We start from the raw sequence: 25,989 nt of genomic DNA on the forward strand, positions 1-25,989 counted from the left end.
GGAAACACTTCTGTAAAAATCAATTAAAGTGTCTTTCAAACCATTTAAAACAGCCTGTGAATAAATGCTAGAAGAGAACAGTGAAGCAGAAAAATCCACAGCTCTAATTTTCAGACTATGCTCCATCCAAGAGTCTTGACCCTGTTTATGAAATACAGTAACGTTGTGGGAACACGCAGCGCAAACAGCTGAAGGTTGACTGGAGCCGGTGTTTGGTGCACATACAGCACATTAAACATACAGTATTCATGAAGGTCAAGGCCAAGTGTCCTCCACAACAAACTCTTCCACAATGCCAAAGGAGAATGAACGCTGCGAGTAAACACCCAGGGGTAAATAACTGTGCCAGCGTCGCAGCAATGAAAAGATGGTTTTATTGCAAAATGCCATCAGAGAATCATTTCCATGCTTTACTCTGATAGAGGAATTTGTTTTTGCTGTCTCAAGTTTGGCAGTCGCACATTTTCCTTCACAAAAGCAAAAAAATGACTGAAGGGTAAAGATTTTCACTCTGTTCAACAAATCTGAATACAAGTGTTTGTGTGACATCTTCTAAACGTGTGTGAACAATAAAAAATGCATGAAAAGGAGACATTATGAGGTATAGGCTTCTAGAGTGTACATACACTTACAGCCTGATTCTGTTGACTGTAATATACTTACTCAGGGTTGTGATCGTCCAATGAGTTGTCCTTGCAGGCTGTCAAAGACTGACACTGTCAGGGACACACATGGCAGAATCTGTTTATTGTCTGTTTCAAGGTACCCTCAAGTTTTGATTCAAGGCTCCACTAAGGGGCTGATTTAAGGTCTCTAGCTGTTTTAGTTTCAGGAAGGAAAATTGTTTTACTTGAAGGTTACGAAGAATTCGAACCAAATTAATTACAAGTTCTGGATCAGAAGTCAAACTGAAGGCAGGAAGGAAAAGCAGGATTAAAGCTCCCGCAGCTTTAATTGAACGAGCGGTGTTAGCTCAGCAGGTTAACTCTTAATCATGCTAATCACAATCACTTTTGTGATGATGGGCTCGTGGCTTTCTGTTGCTTGACATTCTTTATGATGTCAACACTAACTAAAGGAGATCTGTGAGATCAAAAGGTTATAATGATAACTTTATTGATATAGCACCTTTAAAAAGAAATGTTTACAAAGTGTTTTGACAAACAAGGCATGGTTCAAATAACAAAGTAAACCTTTTGACAGACAGGGAGGAGGAATTTGTTTTTTATTTTTTTATATGCAACAGTGCAAAGATATAAAAGTGCTCGATATTAAACAGAACAAAAAAGAAAAAATAGTGATCTCACTGTCAAAGCACGGTGTTATGGCACCATCTTATGGAATGTTTACAATGCTAAATGAAATTATAATCAATGTTTCAGAATAATTCCCACCAATAGAGTATATATATTAGTGGGATGTGTAAGTTTGAATTATTCTGATCTAAATCTTATCTTATAACTGCTACCAGTGATTGCTCCATTGATAAAAACGAGTTACCCCTGGTTGACTTCTAACAAATAAATAAATATAACAACGAGCCAAAGAGCCAGTCTTTTGAACGGCTCTTTGAAAGGAACAGCTCTTGAGATCCGGTTCCCTTCAAAGAGCCATAAATCCCATCTCTACAAGAATGAGAACAGAGAAAAACACAATAGAAAGAGAAGATAAAGACTAGAAGAGTAGTATTTGTTTTTGAGTCGGTGAAGAGAGATTTGTGAAGGGGGATTATGAATGTGTGTATGCAGTTATAAGGGAGGAGGAATTTTAACAATGCAAAACAGAATACAATGTAAGGTTAAAAAGAATGAACTTAAATTAAACAGAATGAAGTGGTGTGACAATAGACCAATAAATCTTTGTTTAAGAGGTTTAAATAAAAAATTTTTTTTTAAAATGTATAAGTAAATAAAAGCATTAAAAAGAGAATAAAATAGGTTTTCAGAATAAGTGGACAGCAACACAACGAGAAAATTAGAAAAAAAGAAAAGGATAAATTAGGAAAATTAAAATAATAAATGAGAAAAATTAAATTAAAAACAATAGATAATCAAATAAAATGATCCAATAAAATGTAAAACAATTTATTAGTTGGATAAAAACTAGCATGAAACCACATAAAAGCAAGTCTATAAAAAATGAGTTTTAAGATTAGATTTAAAAGATGTTACTGACTCTGCATGCCTTATCTCCTCGGGGAGGTCGTACCAAAGTCTAGGGGCTATATATATATAAATATATAAATATATAAATATATATAAATATATATATATATATATATATATATATATATATATATATATATATATATATATATATATATATATACACAATATTATTAAAAAATATATAAGAAAATATAGAAAATAAGAAATCCAAACATAGAATATTATCAAGCCATGCAATTATATAGACCAACAATTATGCTATATGGAAGCTCTTTTAGATCAGAGAATAGATTTCTTCCTGGATATGAATTAAGTATAAATGAATATAAATATATATGAATAAATAATTGTAATATGGTAAATAAATAACTGGTATATAAGTGCTATTCATAAGTGCCATCACAACATGCAATAATTAAGCAAATATATATATATATAGAGTATATATATATATATATATAGAGAGAGAGAGAGAGAGAGAGTATATATATATATATATATATATATATATATATATATATATATATATATATGCTGGAGTGTGGGGGAGGTGGGGTAGGGTCGTTATTGTAGAAGTGATTGGGAGAGAGAGTGGTCATGGTTTTGTTTTTAGCTGTGCGCAGAAGGCATTTTGAATACCCTCATTGTCTGAGGGTGGTGAAAAGTGTGGTGACTGCCTTATTGAAATCTGTTGTTTCAGATGAGATTCTATGAAAGTGGATGATATGTGATTTAATTATGCCTTTAAATGTGTGCTTCGGGTGGCAACTAGCCTTGTGGAGTAATCCATGAGTGTCTGTAGGTTTGAAAAATCCCTTGGTGTGCATCTGTTTGTGTGTGTAGTTGATGGGTGTGAAAAAAACTGTGGTGTCAAGAAAGTTGATTTGATGAGGGTCTATTATGTATTTAACTTTAATGGATGGGTGATGGTTGTTGAGGGCATTTATGAAGTCTTCATGGTATCTGTAGTAAAATGTGGGTTGGATTTTGCATTTGGCTAAGGCTTCTCGCTCCCACTTGCTCATGTAGATGTTAGCATAGGAAAGCGCGCACCTTTGACCCATGGCTGTTCCATTGATCTGTAGGTAATGTTTGTCATTGAATAGAAAGTCATTATTGTCTAGGAAGATATTGAGAAGTTGTAGCAGTTCTGAGTCTGGTCTGGTGGGGTCTGGGTAGGTGTGGAAGATATTTTTGACTGCTTGTAGACCCACTTATGTGCTTATGTTTGTGTAGAGGCTGATGTCAATAGTGAATAAGTGGCTGTGGGTGGGAACAGCCATGGGTCTGATGGTGTCCAGGAAGTGCTAAGTGTCTTTGAGGTAACTGGGGTGTTTGTTGGAGAGGGGGCCTAAGTAATAGTCTATGTATTGTGAAATGTTGTAAGATGTGCTATTGCAGTCTGATTCTATTGGACGACCGGGAGGAACTTCAAAGGGTATGGTCCAGGTAGTGGGGTCTTCATTGATTTTAGGTAGGAGGTACAATTGGCGGGGGCGGGGGTGCTCTGGTCCATATAGGTGGTCTCTTTGTTTGGCTGTGATTCTCTTGTTGTGATAGAGGGATTGGATGATATTGCGTAATTGTGTTTGGGTTTGAAGTTGAATACTGTTGGGAATGGGTTTGTAATAGTTAGTGTCTGTTAATTGTCTATTAGCTTCAAGCAGATATTGTTGTTTGTCCATTATGACTATTTTTGAGCCTTTGTCCGCCGGTTTGATAATGATATTGGGTTGTTGTTTTGATTGATTGAGGGCCCTGCGTTCGTCCCCCGACATGTTGTTTTGGGGTCCAGCTGGGATTGTTTGGGTCCTCAGCTGGATGGGTGTGTGAAAGGAGTGTAAATGTGCTTTTGGTTTGTGTGGAAATGATCCAGGAGTTTCATGCATCTGTGATATTTGTGAAGGTCCCTTTGAAGTTCCTCCCAGTCGCATTTGTGTGGACGTGGGATGAAAGTTAAACCTTTTTCTAATAACTGTACCTGTGTATTTGTGGGGGTGAAGAGTCTGGAGAGGTTGAGGACGTTGGATGGTAAGTTGTGGTAGAGGTACGCGCCATCTGGGGGTACAGGTTGGAGGGTCTGCTCCAGGGGTGGGTGAAGAGGGGATGGTTGGGAAGGGGTAGTTGGGGGGGGAGTGTCTGGGTCGGTTTGTAAGTGACTGTAAATTTAGTTGGGTGCACCAGTTGTCGAGTATTGCTGTGGCTGTAGATGGTGTCCAGTGTATATTATCTTTTTCTGTTCTGAATAAGTCTATTGGCAGGTCCTTGAGGGACGGTAGGTGGTCGGTGATGGTTTTATTTATGGTGTGGAGGTTTGCCTGTTGTATTGCTGTGAGGTGAGGTGAGTAATTTATTATGGGAAAGTAGATATCTGCATTGGGGAAGGTAGACTTGGCTTGTTTGTGGAGGGCTCAGAGTTGTTTGGTGGAGGTTTGTTGAGGGTCTTGGTCTTTGTTGTTGATTCCAATGGAGATGATGTCTATCTTGGTGGTAGGGTGTGCATTTTTTTTCACAGATTTTAAGGAGGTGATATATGTGTGCTCCGGGATAATTGTCAAACCTTTTTGTGGGTTATTGTGCTGTGGAATCCTGTTGATGTTAGAGTCCCCCAGGACCAAAACTGTTTTTCTCCCTTTTATGGTTCAGTCTGTTAGTTTCCTGTGGGGGTGATATGCGAGGTGATATGTATGTTTAAAGGGTTCGGAAACTGAGGGTGGCCGTGGTGGTGGGTCTGTCTGTGGTGGCTGGAGGCTCTGGGTTGCAGGGGCGCCAAGGTTCAGGGGGCCCCAGCCTGGCAGCAGGGCAGTGAGACAGTTTTTAGGGGAGGGCTCAGATTGGGCTATTGGTTTTGTCATTTTGACTTTCAAAGGACCAGTCATCATGGATGTTGTCCTCCCCTGTGGTTGTTTGTTTTTCAGCCTGCTGTCTCACTGCACGTGCTGCCCGGTCATGGGACGCATGTGGACCCTGGCGCCACCAGTGGAGGAGAGTTGGGAGCTGTCAATACTGTCAATATTGTTTACTGCTACATTGGAAAGGTTATGTGAGATGAGTGGTTGTTTGGTTGGGTGTATGGGGGGTAGATGTTCTGGTCTGGTGGGTGTGTATATTTGAGCCGCCACCTGTAGGGTTCTGGTTGCAGTGGAGATGGTGGTGTACTGGGGGACTCTTCCGGATTGTTGGTGGGAAATGGGGGACTGTCTGGAGGATGGTGTATCCAGTGGGGGTGAGGAGGCCAGCCGTGGAGGCCAAGGAAGGGGGGGGCTTAATAGCTCCCGCTGTGCTGGATGTGGGCAGAATTGGCGATGTTTGGAGGTTCAGGAAGCCTGTGCGGGTTGTGTTCACATGGATTGGTTGACAGAAGGGAGTGTTGCGAGCTAGGGAGGTTGAGAAATTGGGTCCAGGTGTGGGTACATCTATGGGGGCTTGAGGGTCTCCAGTGGTTAGGTTAATGTGGAGGAATGGGAGTCTGGGGCTGGAGGCCTGAGGTTTGGGAAGGTTGGGGGAATCCGGTGGATTTGGTGGATCCGTGAGGGACTTGTGGGGTTCCCTCATTGGTAGTTGGGGGGCCTGGGTGTGTGAGGGATGAGGGGGAGGTGGAGGAGCAGTGGGTAGTGTGGTTTTGCGAGTGTATGCCTGCGTACACTCAAGGATGGACAGTCAGCTTTGACGAACCTCAAAGCACAGTGATACACACTATTTATTACGCTTTTCCGTTGCTTAGCGCTGCTCGAGTGGCTGCTTGTTGCAGCAGCTCTCTCTTCGTTGACATTTAGCCGAGACTCCCAAATACAACACATCACCGTAACCTATCAAGAGGCAGAAAAGTTGTAGATACGAGAAGTTTCCTCGCTCTGGGAGAGAAACAGGATCTATTTCTGAAGAAGAATCTTAGTTTCACTCTGAATTTGGAAACCAAACTGGCAACATGAGCTTTAAACGAAAGCTCCCGATCAAAAAGAAAACCCAAGTATTTATACTTTGTGACAAGATCTATAGGTTTCCCTTTTGAAGTTACAACCAAGGGGACGTTTTCTGGGGACTCACTTGGGTTTGAGAAAAGTACCAGTTTGTTTTTATTAGCTGCCACTTGCTTCCAACATACTAACCACCTGTAACAGCTGATCTGAGCAGCTTATATTTCTGTTGGAGGATCTTAAAGCTCACGATAATGCCGGTTATCTATGAAGCACAGTGAATCAGGCCGATGTGAATGTTGACAATGAACAGGAACAGACTTTTCTCTAACTCTTATTTCTTCACAGAATGCCATTCAAAGCACGAGAGGACTAATCAGACCTCACATGTCTGTGTCTGTGAAATTAATATCTACCAAGTGGATAAAAGCAGTTACATGGACTACAAGTGATGCCACCATTACAGACCTCTTATGCAGATTTATTAGAGTCCCCTCAGCCCATTAGGAGCTCCTTATGTGCTCTCAGTTGGAAGACAGTTCAGGGCGAAGAACTGTGTCACTGTTGGAGAGTGCATGTACTGTATAGTGTCATTAAGTGTGTGTGTGTGTGTGTGTGTGTGTGTGTGTGTGTGTGTGTGTGTGTGTGTGTGTGTGTGTGTGTGTGTGGAGAGAGAGAGAGAACCAGGAGGGAAAACATGTTAAAAGGAGCTGAACGGGCAGAATGAGGAATAGAGACCACATTTCTCCATCTCAAGCTTCGGGCAAGAGTTGCCTCAGTGAAGAGAAGGTCCAGAACTATTCCTCTCTCCTCCAGTGTCCCTTCCTCTCACACACGCACACAGACACACAGAAATGCACCATGCATATACTCCTCATCAGTCTTTGCCATCTCTCTCGAACAGAAAACTGTTATTATAAGGACGAGCGGCTCAACTGTAAAAGGAGCGCTGCAGAGATGACCTCTAAGATTCTCAATCAGCCATTTCATTTAGCGGTAAAACAGAGCAGAATCGATGAACGCACTGAGGTTGTTTGACAGTCCGTGTGTGTAAACGAGGTGTAATTATTTAAGTTGATGTGGGAGTTGAAGTAGATATTTATACCAGACCATACCTGACTTTTAGGTCCTAAACTGCATGCAAGAAGTAGAGTCTCCGTAATGTCAATGAATGGTTTCTGGAGCACCATATTTTGTCGTATAAAAAGGATGGACATGTATCTTCGCCTCTTTTCTGGGACGCATGTGGTTGCAGGTAGTTTTACTTCATCCTTTAATTAACTCTAAGTAAGACCATAATTCACAAAACAAACATCATGCAGTATTAAAGAAGGCTCTAAACTCTTAATTGAGAGCAAAAACTCATTAGTAAAATCTTTCATTAGGTAATCTATCAGCTGAGAGGAAGGCAGATTTTGTGATGGATTTAGATACGGTCCAATATCTAAATCCATTGGTTGGGGGTGACAACATTTGGTTTGAGCACACTTTAGTTCAGTTATTATGAAAGCATCTCAGCAAACAGATACACACAAGTTGGAATGATTATCTTTTGTCATGTTGGGGATGTATGGACGTTGACGATGTTGCAGTTGAATTTTGAGTTGTTAACAGCACCCTGGCATTCCCTCCCTGCCATATCTCTGACCTCTCGGTATCGTACAGGCGGATCCTCCCTCGGGCAGAGGTCTTTGTCTGTTCAAGAGGATCAGCTGAGGTGTGTTAACTGTCGGAGCCCAGAGGCTCGGGAATTATCCGCCAGAGGAAATCAGGTCTGCTGTGTCACTGATCTCTTAAGTCCTTTCTTGACACATACTTTCAGCAGTGAGCCCGACTTTTCTGAACTTTTGATTTTCTTTGAGCAGACTTTTATTCCCTTGAAACTAGTTTTCTTCTTCTCTTACTCCCTTTTCTTCCACTGTAATGATCTTTTCTTGTAAAAATCTGACGTCATGACTTCTCCTCTGTCTTTCACTACCTTCGTGAAGAGATGGGTTTAAAATGCTGTACGTAAAAAGATATTATTGTGTTTTCGGATGTAGCATTTGTCTGAATGAAGTAAATGTTTGGAAAGAGTTACACAGGACTTCCACCAGATCCGTGTCTGGTCCATCTCCGATCTTCTGCACTCCGGCTCCGTGCTTTCTCGTCATTCAACACCCATCGGTTGCATTTTCGGAACGCAGCATGGCCAGACAGCTGGAGTCATGTGACCGAGGATTCTCCTACTCCAGTCCTCTTCCATGTTGTCTTTATAGGCCTCTGAAAACCTCTGACCTTTTGACTCCAGGCCTGGCTCCACTCATCATGATGGTTTGTTGTTGTAGTTAAGTTAAAAACAATATAATGATAACACGGAGTGTTTTATTCTCAAAATTAAACGGATGTTTTCATTTTGTTTTGGTGCCTGACTTCCTGTCCCACTCCATCTGCTCTGTTGAGATTGATGTGTCGTGCTCCGGCATCTGGCAAAAATAGAAGTCTTGCGTATCTGATCCGGAGGGCTCTGACCTGCCGGATCAGAGACGCAGCCGGAACGCAACGGAGCGGATCCAGTGGAAGTTAACAAATTGACTAGAGTAGAAACCGATCAGATCATGTGCTGGGACAGATCGGAGAAGGACCGGACCCCGATCTGGTGGAATTTGGCCGTTAGCCTTCAGGGAACAGTGTGGTTGAAAAATTGAATCTATACTTGGATGCTATAAACTGCTGTGTTTGGAACCTTTAAACCTCTTATCAGTCCTGCTTTTCAATCAGTAAAGGTATGTTATAAGTTTGGAAGTACAAATGTGGGATTTCATGATAATGACGCAGCAACTAATTGTCATAAATATCACATTTTATGATGCAAATTTAACACCTTCACTTAATCTGAAAAGCAGGCTGTGTCCAGTATACCAGTATGAAATATACAGAGAGGTATGTTACCCAGAGATTGGCGGAACAATCCAGCTAAAGCTTCATCACCAATGTAGCCGCCATCACCACCCACTGCATGCAACCTGATGTTATTGAAACTTCCCTGCACTGCAACTGCACATGTAACTCCTGAGCAGCTGGGATACATGAAGCTTTAAAGTTTAGTCAGGAAGACTTAACTCTACATACTATTTCAGTTCTTTCAGTCTTTCAGTTCTGTGACTAAATACTCACAGAGGTAATCAGACACAGGTGAGACAAAGAGACACAGGTGGAAACACTCAGCACACAATCACACCGGAGGGAAAATAGACACACGAGGAGAAACAACCACAAAAAAACAAAACAGGAAACACTTCACACACAGGGAAAACAACACAGAACACAGAATACACAGGGAGGAATCAAGACTGAAAGACAACAAGGTAAATCTATAAAATCCAGGCAAAAGACTCCAGGCAAACTGTTGCAGACAGTAGATCGGTGCCACACAGCTACCAAAGTTACCGCAGGCTGAGATAAACTACGAAACCAGTACTTACCAGGATGACAAACTCAACATGGCGAAAAATATGGCACATTAAAGAGCTCCACAGCTGCACAGAAACTGCACGATGTGGACTTCTAACCATGCAGGTAGACCCTTTCCCCCTAAGAGATCCCCAAATTTGCTTTTTGCTAGCGGTGCAACGGATCATTGTTGATCCGTGATCCATATGGATCCACCTCTCCACGGTTCGGCAAAGATGTGGTCCGCGGATTGGTTGATGGAAAAGAAAAAAAAGTTGCGCGTGTTTACGTGATGACTGCATGTTCAATCCACACTCACTCATCAAGCGCAGCAGTAGTCATGGCAAGTGAAGGAGCAGAGGAACTTGAAAAACCTCCTGCATCTTGTAAGTCACATGTATGGGAGCATTTTGGTTTCCCTGTAAAACACAGTGAATGCTGAATGTGCTTGAGCCACGTTGTGAAATTGCGTCGCACACCCACTAGACCAGAGGCCCTCAATAGGCGGCCGGGGGGGGCGTATCTGGCTGCCTATTTGTGGCCCCCTCACTGTTATTCCTTCACTCTGTGTTTTGGTCAGGTCACCGCATGTTTACCGGGACTTGTCTCCATGTCAACGATACGCAGACAGGCTGTTACTGGGTCACTTAGAGTCCACTGCTGCGAGTGAAATTTTTAACTTTCTCTTTCATTTATGGAGCCAGCTGTAGGACCCTAGAATGCACAAAAACAGTGTGTTCCAAGTTTGAAGCTCAAAGAAAAGTGGACGGTGAAAATCAGCGATTCAAAGAAGAATGGAGTGATGGTGTTGAAGTTCCTCTGCTCCTTCACTTGCCATGAAATGCAGTGAATGAGGCAGGACTGGGCCCACAGATAGGGTGCTTTGCACATGCAGTACATTTTGAATTGAATGTTTTTTTTATTTAATGGGCTAAAGTTTACAAGTGTTTCACAAAAGAAATGGAGGACAAAGTTATATTTGTCTTGTCTTCTTTCCTTATTTTTTGCTGATCCGAAAAATGATCCGATCCATGACTCAAAACCGTGATACGATCCGAACTGTGAGTTTTTTGATCCGTTGCACCCCAACCTTTTTGCAAACCGGAAGCTGTACGGTGCTTCATACAAACTAATGCAAAGGGAATGTCTCATGTTGAGTCCTTCGAATCAATTCTACCAAGAATTTTAATTTGAATAATTTCACAGCAGATTGAAGAATAAGGTTGTTTTTTCAGTTATCAACCTTTAAGGTGATGTTGAGGGTGAGTTCCTGTATTGCAGTGTTCAGAGCACATAATGGCTTTGCAGCAGAGAGCTCATTATAGAATATATTAACGCAGTAATAGGTTCATGGACGTGGAAAATATGAGGTCTCATTCATAATCAAAGACCATGAAAATTCAGTCTAAAAAATGGAAAGTGCAACAGAAAGCAGTCTCTGCTTCACCTTCTGTCGGGCTCTGATTGCACTGAGCTTGTCTGATACAAAGAAACATATTTTCTGCTGAGGATACCGAACAGTGGACACACGGTCAAGACCAGCCGCTGCTTTTTTTTTTGGTACACGCTCTCATCACTTCGGTGAATTAAATAAATGACACTGAATGGCAAACTATCCGCACCATTCACCCGTTTTCCTCTGCTAACCCAGGATCATAGAGAATACATTACCTTGACCACAAGTGTGAGACATAAAGAATTTAAAAGTACACGAGGTCCTGATGAGAGAGAGACAGATTCAAATCCAGACAACAGGGGATTCCAACATATTGCACTAATGCTCATTTACACTCTATGTCCAATATTCATACAGATACGAACAGAGCCTTCTGCAACAGACCATTTCATTTCATCCATATTTCTGCACATTTTCTAGAAGCTTATGGGTACAGACCAAATGTTAAGCCGAACCAGCAGGACACAACAGAGAAGGGGAGGTCAGAACGAGACCGCACCCTCTAGTGGAAGCATTGTTTAATGTCCATCCTGGCGATATCAGTTAAAACAATCGTATCTAGTTTCACATATAAAGATACCACAAATGAGCCTTTAAAATGATGATAAACTGGATCTTTTATCCCAAAGTAGAGCAGCTGATCACAAAGCACATATTAGAATAACAGGGGCTGTTTTTTTGCTTGATGATGCACACACGGGAGTACAAGCTGAGATAGCCTCTGCTACGTTAGCAGCATAGCTAACATCTCCTTCTTACATGCCTGTCTATTTAAGCATGTTACACTGGAGCACTTTTTTAAAAAACTTATATTTGTAGATGACCATATTGTTTTGAAGAGGATGAGATGTTTGTGAATGATTTGGCTCATGTTAAATACCTGAGTGACGATAAATACTGAGTGAACCCCTGTGGACATAGTGGGATGATTTTTCTCTTTGCTGTTTTTTATCTGTTTTCAAGCTGCTGCATTTCAAATGTCTAATCTGCAACTCACAGGAGTGACAGGCATTCAAAATACCAATAAAGAAACAATCCATCTTCTTGCTGATAACCTTCTTTGCTTGTGTAAGTCTTCTAGAGGAATCAGTATTAATTTCTGTCTGTTTCAGGACCTGCTAAAAACTCCTAGCTGGGGCTTTAACAGGCTGAGTATCTAGAGTACAACATAATCCAAGCAGAGCATTTACATGATGTTACAAAGCATGATTTATAACGTTAGTCCGACTGAAACTGGACTTTTAAACATATTCAAGCAAGTCTGACTGACAGCGCACGGACGGACATATACCATCAGATTTGTCACAGCACCGGATCTGCTTCTATTGTAGTTAATGTTTTAACTTCCACTGGATCCTCTCCGTAGTGTTCCGGCTGCGTCTCTGATCCGGCAGTTTAGAGCCCTCCGGATCAGATAGACAAGACGTCTATTTTTGCCGGATGCTGGAGCACGACGCACCAATCTCAATAGAGCAGATGGAGCGGGACAGGAAGTCAGGCACCAAAACAAAACGAAAATATCCGTTTAATTTTCAGAATAAAACACTCTGTGTTGTCACCAGATCGTATTTCACTTAACTACAACAACAAACCGTCATGATGAGCGGAGCTCGGCCTGGAGTCAACAGGTCAGAGGTTTTCAGAGGACCAGAAAGACAACATGGATGAGGAGAGGAGGAGGAGAATCCTTGAATCAGTAATTACTGCGGCAAAACCTCAGTCACTTGACTCCAGCTGTCTGATGGTCCTGCTCCTGTTCTGAAAACTGGTGGGTGTAGACGGCCAAAAGATCACGAAGCTGAACTGCAGCAGATCAGAGACAGACTGGACACGGATGTGCTGGAAGTCTGATGTGGGTTGAATTTCTCAAAGTCAGACTACCACACCTTTAGATAAGGAAGTTAGGGATTGATTTTCGCTTGGGTGAGCAAACCTCAATCAAACCTAAACTGGCCTATGAGTTCTGCACATGCTCCATGGTATGCACACCGGGCTTTGACCCAGAATTCAAACGGAATAAATGCTTAGAGGGAAGCCGGGTAGTCAACCAAACTTCAACAGAAGAAGAAGGGAAGTTTACAAGATGACAGTATCGGTACAGAGCTGAATAACTTTTCACTCTTCAACATAGAATATATGTATGTATTCAATATATGCCCCCAAGCTCCTACCATAGCAGAGGTAGACATATGTCAATAAATCAATTCTCACCTGGTGAGCCAAGGACAGGGGTCCAATTAGATTGCTTAATTGTGTTATATCCATCGCTCGACTTCACTGTGAATGTAAACACACTGACACTCTAGGAATCAGAGACATATAGGGATATTTTTATTCCGCACAGCTTCACAAATGTTTCATATACGTCTTAATTTTAAAAATAATGAGGGATTTATTGTGAACAGGTCGTTCTGCAAAATAGAATCCACTTTGTATCAGAGTCTTGCTAATCCTGTTGGTGATCTACTTTGCAAAAACAATCCATGCACCATAGATTATTCCATTTCATAATGGACAAGTTAACTGTTTGTTTACTGTGGACTTCCATCATTATCTCTTCAGCTTTAAATGTTATGAATATTAGTGTTATTAAATACAGTAAAAGTTCATATGTTCATTTTTGCTGTATCACAGATCCAGCTTTCATAAAGTCGACCCCTGACTGTGAAAAAATCCTGATTTATTCCCTACATTTCAGCTATTACAGCCTGAAAGAGCTTTTTACCCACAGGACGTTTTTATTATTAAAACTCCCGTGAAATATTATCACCATGAGTCACCACAAATTACTATTCAACTTTTAATGTATCTTTAATTCCTGCTGCCCCTTCCATACAGCAGGTATCCTGTTTTAAACAGTGGTCAGCTTTGAAACATCTCTTTTCTTCATGTTCATGTCAATTATTTTCACCTCAAGCTGTTTATTTTTACTCTCTGTGAAGGAACAGAGCTTTTACTCAGTCCGAGATGTGTAGCGACTCAGCGGCAACAAATTACATTAATTATAATTGAATTTCTTTTACTTAACATTTATGTATTCAGATTTCAAGGCCCAAGGAGTGATTACTGGTATTATGCTTTTCCTGGGCTAATTTTCCTGATAATTTATTGAATTACAAAGCATTCAGTGAGTAGGCGGATGAATTATGAATGGAAGGGCAACCTTGCAGAGTGTGAAGCAAGATGATGAATTGCCAATCAGTCGAATGCATCCAAATGTCAAACAAGCATGTCTTTGACTCTCTGCAGGCTGTTTACGGAAGCTAATAAAATGTTTATTAAGTACGTCCCTAGGCTCCAAGACATTTATCAGTGTGTTAGTGTGTCAATGCTTCTCCAGTAACAAACTGCCAATGCAAAGCAGTGCACAGATTTCTCCGGGGAGCTGCGTGATTGTAAAGCCACTGTGCTGCTGTCCCCACTGGATCAATAGTGTGAGTACATCCACCTCTTTAGGACTGCCTCTGCTACTCATATTATTTCTCCTACAAACACCTCTTTACTGCAACTACCTCTAACCTGCTTTTAACACCATCAGGAGCTTTAGTGCAGAGTTAATTTGTTATTGACCTTTGAGCATCGCTGCTTTTATCACTTCTTACGCAAAAGTCAAATTTGTCTCTATTTCTTATGTTTGACAAAAATTGCAAACATGTACAAATATTTCTGATGACAAAGAAGTAACTTGAAGTCTTTTGAATCTTTTTATATGTTTGTTATTGAAAAATAACTCCTCGAACGGGCAAAGGAAAGGCGTCTGCTTGGATTTTGTCCACAGAAGAATTTTGTAAATAGAAAATTACTTTAGTACAAATGATAAATTGCTATAGTTATCAGGATGTTAGTTTTAAAGTAAACAAGTTAAATTAAGATTAATTCACAGTTTTAAACACTATCAAAAGTAAAAATGCTGGATTTTTATTTAAAAAAGAAGTCATCTGTTTTGAAATAAATAACTGTTAATGTCTTTTAATTTTTAGCTCACAGTTTTGATGTCATAAGGTTCCTGTCTTATGTCAAGTGTCGTACTACTGCCAACCATCGTCTCCTTTCTACCATTAAAGCATCTGACAGTAGGTTACTGTGAGTCTGTTACTTTTGTGTGTTTGTGAGTGTGTTACTTTTGTGTGAAATCTCCTGGATCCAGTGAATACGACACAGCATTGGTTTGATGATATTCTGCACAGTTTCGTTTTGGGGATGACCTTGGGAGTGGAAATCTGAAACCACTCCTCCAGCTCCCCTCCGGGGAATCTCACAGGGGATAAAACTGCACAGTTTCAAACAACACAAGTGTTGCTGCAGGCGTTCTTCATCACAGCGTTTAGCAAATCCCCAAGTTAGAGGTAAAGAGAGAAAGTTTCTGGTAAGGGATTTGACTTATAGCTAGTTTTAACAAATATAACTGCCAATATATGCACAAACAACATTGGTTGGTTCTTAAAAAGTTTGCTTTTATTTTATTTTTTTATTTTACCACAAACTTCCAAATCACTATCCTGCTGATACTTTGTGTTTGCACACCTGCAAGGAAGCATCTATTAACCAGCTGTCTTCAGGTAAATTTAGATTCAGTAACTGTTCTTCAAATCTCTGACTGATGTTTCGTCTGTTTTAGAGACATATTAGTATCTGGCATTTTGAAACATGGATAACATGCTGGATGTTTGGTCCGGGTCAAATCTACTAGGATAAGAGACAGAAATATTACTGCATGTTTTAAAATAATGACTTTGCATCTTCTTTTCTCATAGGACTGAAACTCCAGTCTCACGGATGATAGCATTGACTGCACATAAAGATGGACGTTTTTCCACCTCCTCCCATTGTTCCAAAGGGAAGTCAAAATACCGCGGTGACAGGCAGAGCCAGACCCTGATGTCCTGCTCCTTCTGCTAACACAAAAACACACATTTAACTTGCAGATAAATGTCACCGATCCCTCAGGTTGGAGCCGTCTGCAGCAGAGCAGATTCTTGCATCGGTTCAAAGTAGACACTCACAGTTAAAGCATAACGACTCTTGTGTTTGTGCTTCTTATAACATCTACACCCCTCCTCTGTTGGTCTAATCCAGTGAACACAGCGTCACAGGTTGCATTCGTCAGCAGAGCTTGTTGAAAATTTTCAATTTGTGTAACACGTGTATTTTGATTTAAAAGTTTGTTAACATGGAGAAAAGTGGGCTATACGACCACTCCAATAATTCAGCTTCACTTTTGGATGGGGGTCATGTCATCCACCTTTTTATACACACTATAGCAAAGAGACCTACATTGATCGCCACATCAAGGGTGTGTCTACCCTGACTTCACAGGTTAGGTGAGGGGCAACAGATCAGGAACATTGACTGATGACAAGCTTTGGGAATGGCTACTTTGTATGACTGGCCCGTTAGTGAGACTTAGCAGATTGGAACAGAACTTTGGACGTGCATAGCGGCCCGAGGCTGTGTCCAAATCATTTTGGAGAGTGCAGATCTTCTTTTGATTCCAAAATGACTTTGGCAATTCTGTTTTGAGTTAATTGTCTCAACAGCTTTAAATGGATTTCTGCAAATGTCGTCCTGGCTATCAGCATTAAAATTAAGAGGTTAAAGAAAGATAGATTTAATGGAAGTTAAAGGTTATCATGATTGTTTTTTAAATTAACATCAATGTTAAGAGTGTATAGAAAGTAATGCCTACGATAAACAACCAACAGGTAACAGATGTGTGCCCAGCTGTGTGCGCATGATGCTGCATGTAAAACTACAAAAATATGACAACAATATTAGAAGCATCTTAAATAGCTTCAGTTTAGAGTTTCATCCTCAACATGTAATGTTCTACATGAGTTATACTTCCATTGCTAGGCTTTTCAGTTCAACTCTACAGCATTTATATCGTCCCCTTTCTCAGAGCAGGAGAGGCTGGCCTGGCAGAGAGGAGGGGCAGAGGGATCCTGGCAACAGCAAGCGACTGGGAGATGTGGGCAGACCTCAACAAGCAGCTCAAATTTCCAGAAGAGATAACTAATACTAATCTCAGACCCGATATCGTCTTCTGGCCAAAGAGTGCCAAGCAGGTTGCTCTGGGAAGAGAGGATAGAGGAGGCACATGAATGCAAGAAATCAAAATATCAAGCCCTCGTCGTAGAGAGCCAGCAGAAGTGGTGGAAGACCTGGAACCTACCGGTGGAAGTTGGCTGCAGGGGCTTCACAGGAAAATCACTCTGGGGAGCCTTTGGATTGCTTGAAATTGAAGGCCTGGCTAGGAGGCAGCTGATAGCCAACATTACCAAGCAGGCAGAGGAAGCATCCAGGGGGATTTGGCTTGAAAGGGGACAAGCAGTGGCAGAACAAACCAAGCCATAGGCCATTGAGTTGAGTGGTGGACAGTGGGAGGAGTTCCAGAACACTGGCTCTACTGTCAAGCCCCGTGGAGATGTCATGGGCTTAATTTGACGAAACATTGGGGAAGGGGCGTTCCCATTTGATAAGCTGCAGAAAACGCTCAACTCAATGCTAGGCCTCAGTCGAGACAGGTGCCTTGTGGGAGGGAAGAATGAGAGCGATGCGACTGGCTCTAAGATGTTGCAGGTGAGAGTACCTGTAAAGTTGACCCAGATGCGATAACCCAATGGTGTTTTTGCAGATATCGTCAGCCTCTGTAAAAAATCTCCAAAAATCTGTGGTTTAAATGTAAAGAAGGTTCCACTTGTTGATTTTGAGAAAGACTAAGGATGACATATGCTGACCCAAATTATTTATTAATAGGAACTCTGCTGGTCGTCCAAATGTGTCATGCAAAAGGAATATTATGTGGCGTTAAGTGAATTTGTGTGGGAGAGAAATACCAAGTGAGACAAAAAGAGACAGAATGGAGAGGAAAATCGTATTCATGAGTCACATCTAATGGTTGTGTTTGCTGTTTGTGCATTCCAGCCATGTTTATTCTCATGTGTAACACAGACATAGTGAATGAATCATAATATCAGGGCATGATAGTGTGGTATAAGATATTTAATGGTCAAAAGCTAGAGAATAGAATAATGAGGAAAAACATGGAATTAGAAAACTGACCGAGTGACTACTACTCATGTAATAATAATCTGTGATGCACCTAGCTTCCTCTAGCCTCCCCATGCTCTCCTCTGCAGCTAGTTAAAATTCTCAAATCCTCTCTTGAATAAGATTTAACCCTTGAACTCGAGGCTTTTTACTTCCAGCATCTCTTGCTGTTTTAAAAGCCTTGGCATCAAGTTAAATTTAATTAAGTTTAATTGTGGTCTGAATTTGTTAAACAGCACATAAAGCCATGCACAAGGTCATCACTAAAAGCACTCATCCCAGAGGAAGTCGCTCACATTCATCTCCCCCATGTTTCCTCAGCCAAATTAAAATACCTACGTTTCTTTTCAATCACATCTGATTAAAACATGATTAACAAATTCAACAGAAAACAAAATCTCTGCAGGGAACAAAGAGGAGGTGTTTCATGAATCCTCTGCGTTATCAGTGTTGTTAGGAGAGGATCTAAATCAGGGGAGCAGGAAACAATGAAGTAACGCAGCATGAAGGCTCATGCTGGGAGATCATCAGATCTTTGGTAAATGAGCAGATGGTGAACATCCATCAGAAGAGTTAAGAAAAACACAAATCAAAATCTGTGAAGCTGACACACAGGGGAGTGAAGCTATAAGAAACGACTTAAGACTGTTTGAGAGGAGTTCTTCAAACATGAAGCACTTCAGGCCAGCAGGGGGTGACACCACCAGTTGCATAAACAAGTCAATTTGTCTAAAAGAAACTGTCACTTGATCTGTGACCTTAGGAAACCATTTTCCAGCAAGTGTATGATCTCAAATGCTAGATTGCAAACTTTCATATAGCATGATTTTTTAGTTTTTTTCAAATATGGTCTCATTTAGAACAAAAATAAAGCAAGGTTTGTTTGAAGGCATGGCTGGCTCTGATGGAAACATGGACACCATGGTGAGCAAAAGTTTTAAGTCAGGTTTTTCTTTTTAGAAGGTATTATTTTGCTCGAAAAAAATCTGTATTATATAACAAAAAAGTTGCATCAAGTTATGAATGCACCATGGTAAACTTGCAAGTGCGAGCCATGCCTGATAACTCTTCTGTCTTTCACACATGAAGTGCCCTCCTGAAAGGATTCCCTAGATCATCTACAACTCATGTCAAAAAGAAATCTAATGATCCAGACTGCTCATTAAATCCCTGAAATATCCTTACAAATATGATTAAAAAGGCAGCAGGAAGTTGTTTTAAATTAACTTTTATTAGGGTCATGATAAAGGGTCATATGTGTTGTATTCTGTCATCATTTGTTATGATTGTCACTAGGACTGGACCCAAATGCAGAACTCAGGCAAGCTGGATTGTGAAAAATACAAGTGTTTATTTAGAGTGAACTCCGTGGTAATGGCGCCGTGGGTAACGAGCGGAGCAGTCCGTCTTTCCAGTGTCCTTCCACAGAGGGTAACTGGAGCTCAGGCAAAGGCAGGCAGGTTCAGCAGCAGACAGGGAAGCGATCAGCACGAGAGCAGGAAGCATGCACGGCAAACTCTGAATCTAGATGAAAACACACAAGGACGTCAGCTTGACACACACAAAGACAAGCAAAACAAAAACATGCTTGAGGAGCCACGGACTCAGTGTACCACTTAAAACTGAAGTACGATCTGGCAACGAGTAGGAGAGAATCCGGAGTCTTTATAGGAGAGGGTTGATTATTGAGTGGCTTCACCTGGTGCTGCCTGCAGAATGGAAACCCCGCCCACATTCACCCACAAGACACAAACAAGGGGAAGAGACACAGGAGGAGGAGCAACAGACAGGGAAATGACAAAACACACACAAAGAGGGAGAGGAGAGGGCTGCCATGATGAGGATCATGACATCATTCATGGTTTTGTCTTATTTAAGTAGTCTACAAGAAACTGACAGTGAAATGTAACCTATCTAAATGTAGGTGATTCTTTAAATCTTGCAGAGATTGCAGATTTTTCTGTCTACAACACAGAAAAATTAATCTTCATGCAAGCAGTGTCACAATGCATTTGTACTGCTTTGGTTCTTCAGGATCCCCAGAATACCCCAAACACTGCTGGAGCTTGGTCAGCTGACTGTCAGCGAGCCTAGTAGTGACACAGTTCATGTTGAACGAGTTTGTGACTTCTTACTCTTCTCTAATTGTCCTTGTGGCCTGTATTCATGTATATGTCTTTCCTTCCTGCAGTGGTCAGACTCTATAATCAATAATATATATAATATATATATATATATATATATATATATATATATATATATATATATATATATATACGTGTGTGTGTGTGTGTGTGTGTGATTTTAAGATGTGCTTATTTTTTACCTCTTTAATTTTAATTTTAATTGCTAATAACTTTTTAATAATTGTTACTTTATAGGCTCTTGTTTGCTTTATATATTTCTTTTGCACTCCCCGTTGTGGGACGAGTAAAGGAATCTCTTATCTTAGGAATCTCTTATCTTATGAATGTGACGAGATACATCCTTTCACATGTTGCTGGGATATTACCTGCACGGGAGACCCCGTCACACATCCACACACATGCCCCTATCCAAACCGAATAGCGAGAATGTGTTCAACAACCTCCTGCTGCGTGGGACATTCATGAAAGCAAAACTGGACACGTGAGGACCTGAAAGTTTGAAAATGCTCCAGAGATAATTCCTGAAAGAGTGTTAAATATTCACTAAGTACTGTCTGCAAAAACTTTACACGTGTCGTCCACAAAGCGATCTGTGTCCCCGTCTTATAAGTCTATAGAACAGAACAAGAAGACATCTCACCCTGTTTCTTAAAGTTTAACAAACAACTGTTCTGATCAAATCTGGATCAGTTCACACGCTGTTTTAACAATGCATAGAACAGACCACGTGTCTCCACATCGAATGGTTCTCATCCCATCCCTCAGTCCCTGGAGGTTTTTACCCCCGAGTATACAGCAAAGGTCTCACCGTCACCCTTCTTCATCTATACTGCAGGCTCTCCTCCACATGTTCTGTTTCTAAAGTAGGCCAGATCGCTGCTGCAAATGAAGCTCTGTCTCAACCCCCCACTCTCCCTATACCCATCCCGTATTGAAATCTATGTAAATTCATAATAGATCTAAAAAAGCGACATCAGTTCTGCTGTTGCTCTCCGTGTCTGTAAGTCCCCGGGGGAATCCCATGCTCGGTGACTGTGAAGCGGTTAAGGAACTCCCAGAAGGATTCCGGGAACTCTGACTCACACGTAATTACTAAGTGACCAGAGCTAAGGAAGAGGCTGCCGTGATGAAGGGCTTCATAAGTGAGCTTGATCAAGCCTGGCGAGGAGGGGAAACGATGGCTTCCCTGTTGTGTTTTTACTAAAGCATGATGTGATCGGAAGATGTCTGAATAAATTAATATTTACAACACCACAACTTCACTTCAGTCTGACGTATGTTTGTTATCATGTGAAATGTTAATCACAGCAGCAGAACAATGTTTGTGTTTGACATCTAAACTCCAACCTCATGACTCCTCACAGATTTATTTTACGTGCAGAAAATCCAGGAATGATGAGAGAGTATCTCAAACCATTGCCGGGGCCTGCAGGTGCATTCTGGGGAGGTTTAAGTGAAGGGCAGCTCTGCAAATGGCAGACGAGAGGAAATAACTACACATGCAGCTGAAGTAGACCCCCATATTGAGAAGGAATGTTCGTAAGGTGTGAAAATGACGCATGTTGTATGTGAAATCAGTACAGCTTGAGTTGCTAGTCTGTCCAAGCTTGCAGGATGTACAACATGTCCAGAAGGGACTGTTAAATGCATTTCATGTCTGTGTAAGAGCAACAGGAGCGCAGTGCAGGTGGTATTTTCAAGCAGCTCTGTTAGCTAAACACAACGACCTCCCCATTACAGAGTCAAATAGTAGAGTTGAATAAAGTTGATCAGCTTGTGAGCTGAAATTTGGCATCATCGTGTTCAGCAGTAATCTATTTTTCTCACCTTTATACACCTTCAGATCTTTTCTTCAACACAAAGAATACTTCTCTGAAAATTAAGGCTGCAAGACATTTTGTTTGAAATGAATTTTCCTCGTATATCTCTACTTAGCATTTTCTTTTGAACTCTGAGGCAGAGACTCTCATCACGCTTGCCTCGCTTTCGAGCTTTGCGGCAGACACAGATGGGCTCTGCGGGGGGAAATTTCCAACAGCGAGGGAGCGCGTTCAACTGAGCAGGTGTGACATGAACACCTCCACCTCTCTGCCTTTGGGCTGCTTCTCTGATTGAAACTCTCTCTTGTTGTGGGAGTGCCATGGAGCGCCGAGACGCAGGCGCCGCTTAGTCTGAAAAATTAGTGCCATCAGCGTCTCAGCATTCGGATTAATGAGAACCTGAGGTGCTGAGCCAGGCAGAGGCTCCTCATTTGTTTGGGTACCCATCTCCATTAAACAGCAATAAGGGGAATTCATGAAGCGCCATCAGAGTGTGGGGGTGCGTTGGAGGAACCTGCGTGGAGGGATTTGCAACATGATAGAGCTCATCCTGCTCTGTAATCTCAGATGAAAGTAACTGAGGACACTACTTTTCCCACTTTTCTTGTTTCCTTAACCTTGCAGGCTTTGTTTCCAGGCACTGTGACTTGCCGCTGCTCCTGTCGTGTGACTATGCCAACAAGGCAAGTAATAAAAGATAATGTCACACACCATGCAGGGAAGCGGAAGTGATACAACGTGCCATATGGTGCTGGGATGTTCTGTAGACGTAATTATAATCATAAACCCAATAATAAATGAACAACTGTTCCTGCGTTTCATGTTTAGATTCATTCATTGTCTTCCTCTTGATGCGTCGCGGCTACGGACGAAACAAATAACCGAGCCGTCTGTTCTTTTTGGCATGTACCGTGATGCCAGCGTGATGTGTTCATGCAGTTTATTACAAGACTGTGAAGTGAGCGACACAATTAGAAGTTTCTTTGTTCTCACTACTTCAAGCTTGAAAGAGAAAGCCCAAAGCGCCTTGAGTAACACTACAATTGTATTTGGATGTATCGATTTGTACGTCTGACCAGCCTCTGTGTGAATTTGGGGATTTTCATGGTCCAGCGGATATAATAGAAACTAAGGGAGAGAAGGTGCACCAGCACAAAAAACCCATTTAGAAACAATTAGCATGTATCATTAGGCAAGCTGAGAGAAAAAACACCTGAAAGAGGAGCAGGAGCAGGAGGAGGAGGAGAGGTGTGAGGAGGAATGGAGAGAGACAATGAGGGTGATCATTAGGTCCAAGGACATTTGTGTGCAGGGGGAGTCCAGCTCCCCTGCTGCTCTGATGAGAGTCACCTGATATTATAATGGTGTTAAATGGCTTTATGATCCATTATCATCACTGTTACACTGTAATTGGTGCTATTTTCTCTACTCAGGGGCAATAAAAATTACATTAAAAAAGAAGAATGCACAAATGTGAACTCTCTAAGCATGAGCAGAATAAAACTTACATCCAAATCAAATTAAAACAAAAGTAACAATCGCCTCTCCCGTCATCCACATTTTATCTGGCAGGGTAAAGCTTCCTGCTTCTACAAGTAACTCACTTTCAGGTCGTTAAATCTGCAGTTTATTCAAAGAATCTATGCTTCAGATTATGACCAGGTACTCCTCTGGTGTCAGGTTTGCATGTCCAGAGCTAAAGAAATAATAACTATGCATTGTCAGCATTCAAAATGAAACCTGTAAATTAAGATCTAGGATATAAGAAGGGCTGCCAAAGGAGTAATTCTTCGACTCTTGATTTATCAAACAAGTTCAATAGTTAAGTCCAACACATTGCTCGTTTAAAAATGTCATTATTTTACATTTTAAATCCAGTTTTAAGTCCATATTAACGATGGAAATCATGTCTTGCCAGTGTCTTGATTTGGGAATCAAATGAATGCAATGAAATGTTCTTTATGAGCTCGACTTTTAGATATATTCTGTATAATAAATGTTCCACACCAGTGGATTGACACCGTGACTTAGAGGGAAGACACAACTTCAGAGAGCTTATTTTATAATGTAAAGTGCTTTTCATATATATGTTTTTGAGCTTAACACTGGTGCACAATAAGACATATGCAATGCATGTAAAAAATGTCCAATCTGTGTGAATATGGTGTGTATTATTCTGAGATAACTTTGATTACTCACTGACATCCAGTGATCTCTGGTCAATGCAACAGGGCAACTATTCAGGAGTTCTAGTTTGATTGCAGACTCTGTTTCATACTGTCCTGTCCTGTGTGCGGGAAATTATTGTTTCCTGCAATGGTAAGGCAAATGACTGCAAGTGCTGTGGTTAACTTCTCTGATTTAGTTTCATGCACAGGTCTCCAAAATACTGCTGTGCCGGCTTTTGTGATGCGGTTGCTGACATCATTCGGATCAGCTGCACCTGTAGCTCAAAGGTGGTGGCACAAACATGAAGTACTTCAGTGATGTTTGAATTCTGTTTGACACAAAGTATATGTTACTTTTGACGTGTCAGCTGAGTCGTTGGGAGTTTGTAGTGTTGAAGTGATGTTACTTTCCATCACAGCTGCAGCAGGAAAACACTGCATACAACTACAGTGCAGCAAAAAGGTCTAAAAAGGATGTGGTTAAAAATAAATCAAGTCAAAGCTGACGGCCCCAGAAATGAGCAACAGTGTTCAAATTATAAATTGATGAGAAACTTTTACTGCTGGTTCACAAGAGAGTCAAACCATAATTTCCTGCTTGCTTTAAAGTCATGTGATTTTAAACCTCTTAATTTCCCCAACCCAACCAATATTAAAAAAATGTTTTCATACCCACGAGAATTGAAGCCAATGCAGAAGTGTTCAAGCAGTTCATCGAGGATCCGCTTGAGGCTGGCTCTGGAAGTACCGGAAACCACATACACACAAATTCAAAAAAGCCGATCTTTACAGCAGAAATAAACATGTTTACAGCCTGGTACAAGATATAAGTGTAGTCTTGATAGCCCATTTCTCGATCAGCACACACTGTACAGGGGGGCGGCAATTTCGAAGATATTGAGATTACAAGTTTTCCATTATGAGAGGCACAGCTGACTTGATTGACAGGCGGGAACACTGTAGCTGTTGGCTAGGAGGCTCAAAGCCCGCCTCTTTACGTCACACTCGCTCGACAGCAGTTATGTCGAGTTCAACATTTCCAATATGGCTGCCGCAGAAGATTGGCTTCAAAGCAATGCTTCAGAAACAGATGGGTGATGTCACGGATACTACGTCCATTATTTATACAGTCTATGTTCTTTACCCAACTTGTGCAGCTCATCAGAATAAACCCAGAAAACGTAGAAACTGCATCAAGAAATGAAAATTGTATTCTAAATCCTCACATCTTTAAACATCAAGAATTCTTAGTGTTCATCAAGAATTCAAGCTGCCGTATTTGTCATTATAAAGGTTGGAACAGGCTGGTGTAGAAAAGCTTTTCTCGAAACTGTTGCTCTGAGTTTTTCTGACTTCAATAACAAGAAAGTACTGAGCATGCCTTCCCTGAGCTGCACATCATGTTTTCCAACCCCAGCTTACGCAGGTCAGCTGCTACACACCGATGAGCACTGTAGTCACCTGAGATGCCACCAGATGAACGGTGGCCAAAATCAATGACTGCTCACAGTGCACTGGAAAGCCCCCAGACACATGGAGCTCTGCAGGATTACAGCTCTAACTGTGCAAATTCATGGTAAGTTGGCTGATAATGAAGGAGCAGGCTTGCAGACTGTTGAGCTGAGCACATGTGCACATACTTTGTTTCAATTGCAACTAACAGTGAGCCATTAATTGCCGTAGAAACAGTCAAACTAATCATTACAGCTGCCAATGAGACGAAGGGTGCAATTCCAGGGATAGTGTTGCATCAGCAAGGTTCTCCAACAGCTGCCATCACTCACTGCAGGGGCTGTATGTAGCATCAATACTAATAACTGATCATATATCT

This window comes from Notolabrus celidotus, chromosome 10 (genome assembly GCF_009762535.1).
Source record: "Notolabrus celidotus isolate fNotCel1 chromosome 10, fNotCel1.pri, whole genome shotgun sequence".
Classification (NCBI taxonomy): Eukaryota; Metazoa; Chordata; class Actinopteri; order Labriformes; family Labridae; genus Notolabrus; species Notolabrus celidotus.